Consider the following 7,888-nt stretch of genomic DNA (forward strand, 5'->3'; position numbering starts at 1 on the left):
ACTAAAAACAAGATCATTTTCAAATTTAATGTGTTAAATGTCATCATCATCATCATCTTCCGCTTATCCGGGGCCGGGTCGTGGGGGCAGCAGTCTAAGCAGAGATGCTCAGACTTCCCTCACCCTAGACACTTCTTCCAGCTCTTCCGGGGGGACACCGAGGTGTTCCCAGGCCAGCCGGGAGACATAGTCCCTCCAGCGTGTCCTAGGTCTTCCCCGGGGTCTCCTCCCGGTGGGACGGGCCTGGAACACCTTCCCGGGAAGGCGTTCCGGAGGCATCCGAAACAGATGCCCAAGCTACCTCAGGTGACCCATCTCGATGTGGAGGAGCAGCGGCTCTACACTGAGCTCCTCCCGGGTGACCGAGCTTCTCACCCTATCTCTAAGGGATCGCCCAGCCACCCTGCGGAGAAAGCTCATTTCGGCCGCCTGTATCCGGGATCTTGTCCTTCCAGTCATGACCCAAAGCTCATGACCATAGGTGAGAGTAGGAACGTAGATTGATCGGTAAATCCAGAGCTTCGCCTTGCGGCTCAGCTCTTTCTTCACCACGACAGACCGATACATCGACCGCATTACTGCAGAAGCTGCACCGATCCGTCTGTCAATCTCCCGTTCCATCCTTCCCTCACTCGTGAACAAGACCCCTAGATACTTAAACTCCTCCACTTGAGGCAGGCACTCTCCAGCAACCTGAAGTGGGCAAGCCACCCTTTTCCGATTGAGGACCATGGCCTCAGATTTGGAGGTACTGATTTTCATGCCCACTGCTTCACACTCGGCTGCAAACCGTCCCAGTGCATGCTGAAGGTCCTGGTTTGAAGGGGCCAACACGACAACAACATGAGCCACCAGAAGAGCCTAAACACATCTCTGGAACTCTACTGGAGGGATGGTACACCATTCTTCAAAGAGATCTTCCCTCACAGTGGTGTTTCAGTGATGATGGTTGGGTGCAAAATTGTCGGCCCAAAATCTCCTCTAGGTGTTTTAATTGTGTATTCAGTTTCCTCAATGTAAATATGAAGGCTCTGACATCAGCAATATGGTAGGATAAGTTGTTTTGTTATGATGAATAGCATAAATAAGAAACATGGAAGCAGAAAACTTTACATTTACATCCTGCATATACATTATTTTAATGCTTGAGTGTTCCGTCTCCTCTGAGTGAAGCACATCTGTGTGTCTGGCTCTATGCACATTGAGTTGTAACTTTGCATGTCTAATTATCTTGGATGAGAAATTCTTCTCTTTGGTAGTATTTCCATGACAGGAATGTGGTTAAAATAATGATCACGTACTGGTCGTCAAGGGAGAGAGTAATTCAATTATTTATTGCAGAATTTGATAGTCTGTTGTTCATGATGTTACTCTGTCTTCTAAGACAATGTCTTACAAACTCAATCTCTTCTCATTCAATCTCAAAGAAACTTCCGGTCCTACCTCAGCTTTATAGACATCCCAACCTGCAATACACATAAGCCCATTGGTTATTTACTGCTTGTGCTTTGAATGAACGTGACTTCCTGTATACGGATAAACTGATGGTCTTAACATAACAAGCATACACTTCAACACTTTCATTGGCTAGTTTATGGGTGTGGTAGTTCTGGCCTTTAATTAGACATCCACAGACATTTACACCTTGCCCTGACCCACCTGGACAAAACCAACACATATGTGAAAATGCTATTCATAGACTTCAGCTCAGCATTCAACACTGTCATCCCCTCCAGTCAACAAACTCCATGACCTGGGGATCAGCCCCTCACTTTGCAAACGGGCTTTAGACTTCCTGTCCAACAGACCGCATTCTGTCAGATTAGAAAACTTCACCTCCTCCACCCTGATCCTGAACACTGGTGTTCCACAAGCCTGTCTGCTGAGCCTCTTCCGGTACTCCCTCTTCACCCAAGACTGTGTTCCTAAGTTCCAACACCACCATCAAGTTTGCAGAGAGTAGGCCTGTGATAATAACCATGCAGCCTACAGGGAGGAGGTTAAGCGCCTGGCAGCATGGTGCGGTGACAACAACCCCGCCCTCAACGCAAAGAAAACCAAGAATCTCATTGTGGATTCAAGGAAGTCTAAAGGTCACATCCCAATTCTCATCGATGGCACTGAGGTGGAGCATGTGTCCAGCTTCAAATTCCTGGGTTTCCACATCTCTGAGGACCTCTCCTGGACCCTCAACACCTCAGCCTTGGTCAAAAAGCCGCAGCAACGCCTGTACTTTTTGAGGCTGAAAAAAGCCCATCTGTCCTCCAAGATCCTTCTGAACTTTTACCGCTGCACAATCTAGAGCATTCGAACAAACTGCGCCTCAGTGTGGTTTAGCGGTTGCTCTGTAGCCGACTGGAAGGACCTGCAGTGGGTGGTGAAAACCTCCCAGCACATCACCGGTGGCCCGCTTCCTGCCATCGCAGACCTCCAACTGCACATCCATGCCACAAACTGTTTGCCGTCCTACCATCAGAGAGGCTCTACCGGTCTCTTTGTTCCCACACCAGCAGGCTCAGGAGCAGTTTCTTCCCATCTACTGTAACCCTGCAACCCTGTGACCCTGTGACCCTGTGACCCATTACTAAGCATACCCCCACCCTAGCCTCTCAGGGACCTTGTTGCACTACTCCTTTGTATTATTTTGGCACTGCAAAGTCTGATAATGGATGTTTTCAGTTGTTACAGGTACATGTCTACCTCGGGAACCTCACTGCTGCTGTCCCTGCATTTCAGTTGCACATGAGCCTTGCACATTCAATCTGCGACTTGGCTCATTTTGAATTGCCATCGTGCTTGCATTTTAACAGTTGATCTCTCCTGCCTGTTGGGTTCTACTTTTTGTCATCTTGTGTCTGATTGTTGCTGCTGCCATTTTCTTAAGGTGTGGTGCCCATATGACAAACTGAGTGTACAGAGACTAAGGCGAAGAGAGAAACATGATGTCAGAATCAAACCTTCTAATTTACCTTTTTGAATATGCAATTTCTATATGCAATTAAATGTTTTTGTTTTGCTTCTAATAAATTGAATTGTGTGATGGCATTTCAATCAAATATAACTATTTTTAAGGTAGGTAAGGCAGAGATCAAAATGCTCTCACACACAATTACAGTTTATTATACAAAATCTGTGAGAGTCTGTCGGAAGAACAGTTCAGAAAACCTTTTTGTATAGATAGGAAAGTGTTGCAAAATTGTCACGTGCTGGAGTGTGGAAGGACACAGGCGCAGAGTCGAAATAACAGGGTAATCCAGGTTTAATGAAAACAAAAAGGCTCAAACAAAACAAACCGCAGCAACCAGTGACGTGGGCTAACTGATACACAGGAAAACCAAAATGAACCACACCAGGATGGCAAAATCAAAGGACTTAAATAGGGTCCCCAATTGGAGGCAATGACCAACACCTGCCTCCAATTGGAGACCAAAAAGGATTGGAGGTGGCTAGATGACCCACCTCCTGTCCTGTCCTGGCTATGCCCCGAGCCCAGCGCAGAGATGGCTAGGGGCATAGCCAGGACGTGACAATCATCTCACTAAATAACGGACATTTCATCAATACATGTTAATCTGGTCTTAACCAGTTTGGTTTATTCCTCTTATCAGTTTCCCTCTCCACCCCAGGTTTCACCCAAATGCAGGTTGCCCATCTGCATTTTACAAATACCTCCTGCCTTAAATTGTCCACCCATGTCTTTTCTCCCTCTTAATTATGACACCATTAACATATCTTGCATTCTTCCTTCTTGGCAAAATACAGGTTCGGTACCTTTCTAATTAGCCCAATACTTAACTGGTAATTCTCTACTCGCCCTACACATCTGTAAAAGTCACTAATACATGAGTTCAGCAACCCTTGGTGTCAATTCTTAAACTATTTACTCATGTATAGACAAGCATCAAATTAACTGGCCTCAGGCCGCTACTAACAATACTGTATACATCGTGGTCATCCATGATATCATTCCAGTAATTAGGGAACGGAAACAGGTCTGGAATGCCTGGTTCTGGGTCATCATTGGCATGTGTTCGGATCAGTAACCCTTGAAGCCCACGCTGTTATTAAACATGATAGTAACATACAACAAACATGTAAAAAGGCATTAACAGCAAATGCAGCCATTAAAATCTTGAATATTGGCACTCCCCAGGGACCAAGCATAGAGAATAACCCTGAGAATGGATCCAATCTGTGGACTTAATCAAGCTCTGCAATTCCTTTATTGGTTTCGTGCACCAAGTTATTGACTTCATCTGATGCATCAGAAACAAAGTACAGCATTCTGACCCTACCACCGTGCGGACAACGTCTTGTGATCATATCTAACGCCATTCTCTGTTGTAAGGCAACAGAACAAGTTTCTCTGAGCTCTTTGCCTATTATTGCTGAGATCATTACTTATTTATTCATTCCAGCATCGTTTGCACTCTGCTCCATTACACTAGATATGTACATATATAGATCACATCCCCCGTCGTTATGTAAATATTAATACCTGTACAAAATGAGTTATTTCCAGCACCCTTTATGCTCATTGCACTATTGTCTCATCAGTCTTACTATGTTATTGTTCAGTTTTTTTATGTGTATTTATGTGTACTGTATATTGCAGTCGGTGACTCTTGTTGAGTGTCCTTTGTTTAGGTTTTTAATGAATAAACACATCGTGAGCCTGTATAAACCAGTGTCAAATTCCTTGTATGTGTACACAAACCTGGCGAATAAAGCTGATTCTGATCTTGTCTGCTGTCAAATTCATGTGTTTCTATCATCTCCACTATCATCTCCACTGTCTTTAGAGCCTTGAGCTCCAAGTTGATCTGACTGCACCAGGATGCCAAATGTTCAATCTCCCACCTGTAGGCGGACCCATCTCCATCAGAAACAAGTCCAATGAGGGTGGTGTCATCCGCAAATATCAGGAGCTTGATAGAGTGGTGTCTGGGGGTGCAGCTGCTGGTGTACAGGGAGAAGAGTAGGGGGGACAGTATGCAGCCTTGAGGGGAGCCAGTGCTGATCGTCAGGGGGTCAGGCAGTTTGCTTCCCCAGCCTATTGTGATGCCTCCTATTGGACAGGAAGGCTGTGATCCACCAGCATGTGGACTCACGCATCAAAGTGTAATCTAATTACTGTGGAAACATACCAGGCAATTTAATACATACTTGTGACAGTGATGGAAAGTCCCAAAAGTCCCCCTTAGATCAGGAGATCAATGTAAAATGGCTTTGCTCACCCAAAACAGCTTTATAAGTCTTTCAGCCTAGTTCACCTCTGTTGTTAAAAAGCGTAGTGGTTAGAGATGTGGACTACCAACCCAGAGGTCCCGTGTTCAAGCCTCATCACTGTCAAATACAATTCTGCATTAGGATTTTTTGGGGATAGACTAAAACATAGCTGGCTACAACCTTAAGTAGCTAAGTTATAGTAAGCCTAAAAGAAAACCATTTACAGTTATATTGAGACTTTTTCTGAGGCATTTTCACAGTATGCATCCGTACATGTTTTTTGGGGGTAATTTAGGCTAGATCACAACCCCTTGGGCAGTAAAAGAGCAGGGGTTTCCACTATTCTCTCGTCTTTTCATCTATCATCATGAGTGACAACACACAATGCATCACACCCTGCTGTGTATGGGGCTGCGTAGCCACAGACTGGTCAGAGTGCCCATGATGACCCCTGTCCACCGTTGAAGGCGCTGTGATGGCAATTCCATCGACAGGAACTCTTAATGGAAGTAAGTACAAAGACAAAATTGTATTGGTGCAATTAGCAGTTTATTTTCAAATAGAGAGACGCGTCAAAAGCTTACAGAATAACCCTCTGAGGAATCTATGAGGAAAATACGTGAAAAGTGAGTATTTATTACAGTTGAAACGGGTGTGGTAAGATACTGCCCAGCTTTCTCATTTCAACAATACATAGGTATTACCCAAAGGGCGGGCTGCCCCTTACCTTATCCTTCCTGCTCTAGGTGTTCACTGGCGTGTCTACCAAAATGGGCAAATTGCCCCTACTTTCCTCAAGGGCCACATACATAAGGAACAAAGGACAGATACCCTTATTGGGTTTGGAAGATTAACAGATGGTCAGAGTTTCCAATGATCCGCTGATATTATTCAGACATTTCACCAACCAACCAGCTGATCAGAGCTACATACCAGATCCCCCCATCCTACATTCTTTTTATTATCTAAACATGGGGAGTCAACTTTTACTCTGTACTCGGGGCTTGTTATTCCTGGGCTCCACCCACAGCCCACAGTACATTCTGAGCAGCTGTTGGATCATGTACTACGCCTTCTGCCTCCTCTAGGTGCTCAGTATCCTGCTTTATTCACCCCTGATCTACTAATCCCGTCAACCTTACCAGGCCATTTGTTTCATCATACATTTTCTCCTTTTTCAATCAGATGTTCTGTTGTATATCTTTTTTCCCCCTCCATTTTAGACTCATTTAAAGCAAGTATTAGGAGGCTCATTTTCAGTGATCTACCAGGTAGAATAGGGAAGGGAAATAACACTAATCAGTGGGTTTATTAAATCTATTCAATATGATGTACAGCAGGAGAACTTGGATAAATATATAACTGGGTGTTCCAAGAATCATTACATTAGCCAACTTTTATTTTCCCTGAACTTTTATTTTGTAATGTTCCACTGTCCGCTCCTTCTATATAGTTACTCAGCTTGCTCAATAATGTGACTTAGGGGGCCCCCAAGTGGCACTGTGGTGTCACTGATTTATCCCAAGGAAATATACTGTATGTATTTGTGTATTTTAGACTGTGACTGCGTACCCTATTGAGCTCATGCCTGATCAGGGTCGGGGTTTGTTATTCCTGTAATTCCTGGGCTCCACCCACAGTACATTCTGAGCACAGTACATTCTGGTCAAAACTATGTTGGAGCTCTATTTGTTTGTTTGAAGTCTTGGCCTAAATGGGATTTTATGTATTAATATCTTGTATGAAGATTTTTGTATTGTACTACTAGCATAAATGACCAGAGGTCTGCAGGGAATCTTTTAATTGTTTTAAATAATTTTCTATTTTATTGTTTCTAATGCCTGACATATTCCCCACAAAACGTTCTTGCCAGTCCGTCTATCAGTTTGCAATGACTTGTAGTCTCCTCATAATTGCTTTTGACATTCACAATTCTCTCCCCTATGTAAATCCTTCTCATTTTTGTTGAGGAGTAGCTAATGCTATTCCAGTCTTGTTCGGTAAGGGAAAAGGAGGACACGACAAGTTGTGTTATTGTTTAAGATTTAGAAACATTAGGGGCAGGATTCTACACAGTGACACTTTTTTCCCTGGAGAGCCTCTTTAGACTAGACAACTAGATAAAGTGTGACATGATTAGCATCTGATCAGCACGGTACATTTTGGGATGGGATGTGCTATGTTCTAGTCTAGGCAGAAATAATACTGAAGGGTTCAAATTAAGAGACCACTGCAAACTGAATGTTTCTGTTCCTCACTCAAAACTTTCCTTTTCAACTTTTTTGGAAAGGAAAGAAAAAGGTGCAGTGGTCTCTTAATTTTATCCAGTGCTGTATATTTTATTTATGTGTGTAACAAGGCATGTAAATAATCAAACAAAAATCATCTGTAATTGCACATTTGGAATTAGATCCTACAGAATGTGTTGTAATTACCTCTTGTTTTTTCCACAGTTGTAGTAACCTATACAGATAAATTATTGTTCTGTTGTAATTACAATATAACACCTGTAGTATTACATTGTTGTTAATGCAGTTGTTCATAGGTATTTACAAAGCTGTTACATAGTAATACATTTCAACTTAAAGGAAAGCGTTACCAGTGAAAAGTACAATTTCAATTTATATGCACCTACACACACAGTGTGAATAGTAAAAAA

The sequence above is a fragment of the Esox lucius genome, chromosome 16 (genome assembly GCF_011004845.1).
Source record: "Esox lucius isolate fEsoLuc1 chromosome 16, fEsoLuc1.pri, whole genome shotgun sequence".
Lineage (NCBI taxonomy): Eukaryota > Metazoa > Chordata > Actinopteri > Esociformes > Esocidae > Esox > Esox lucius.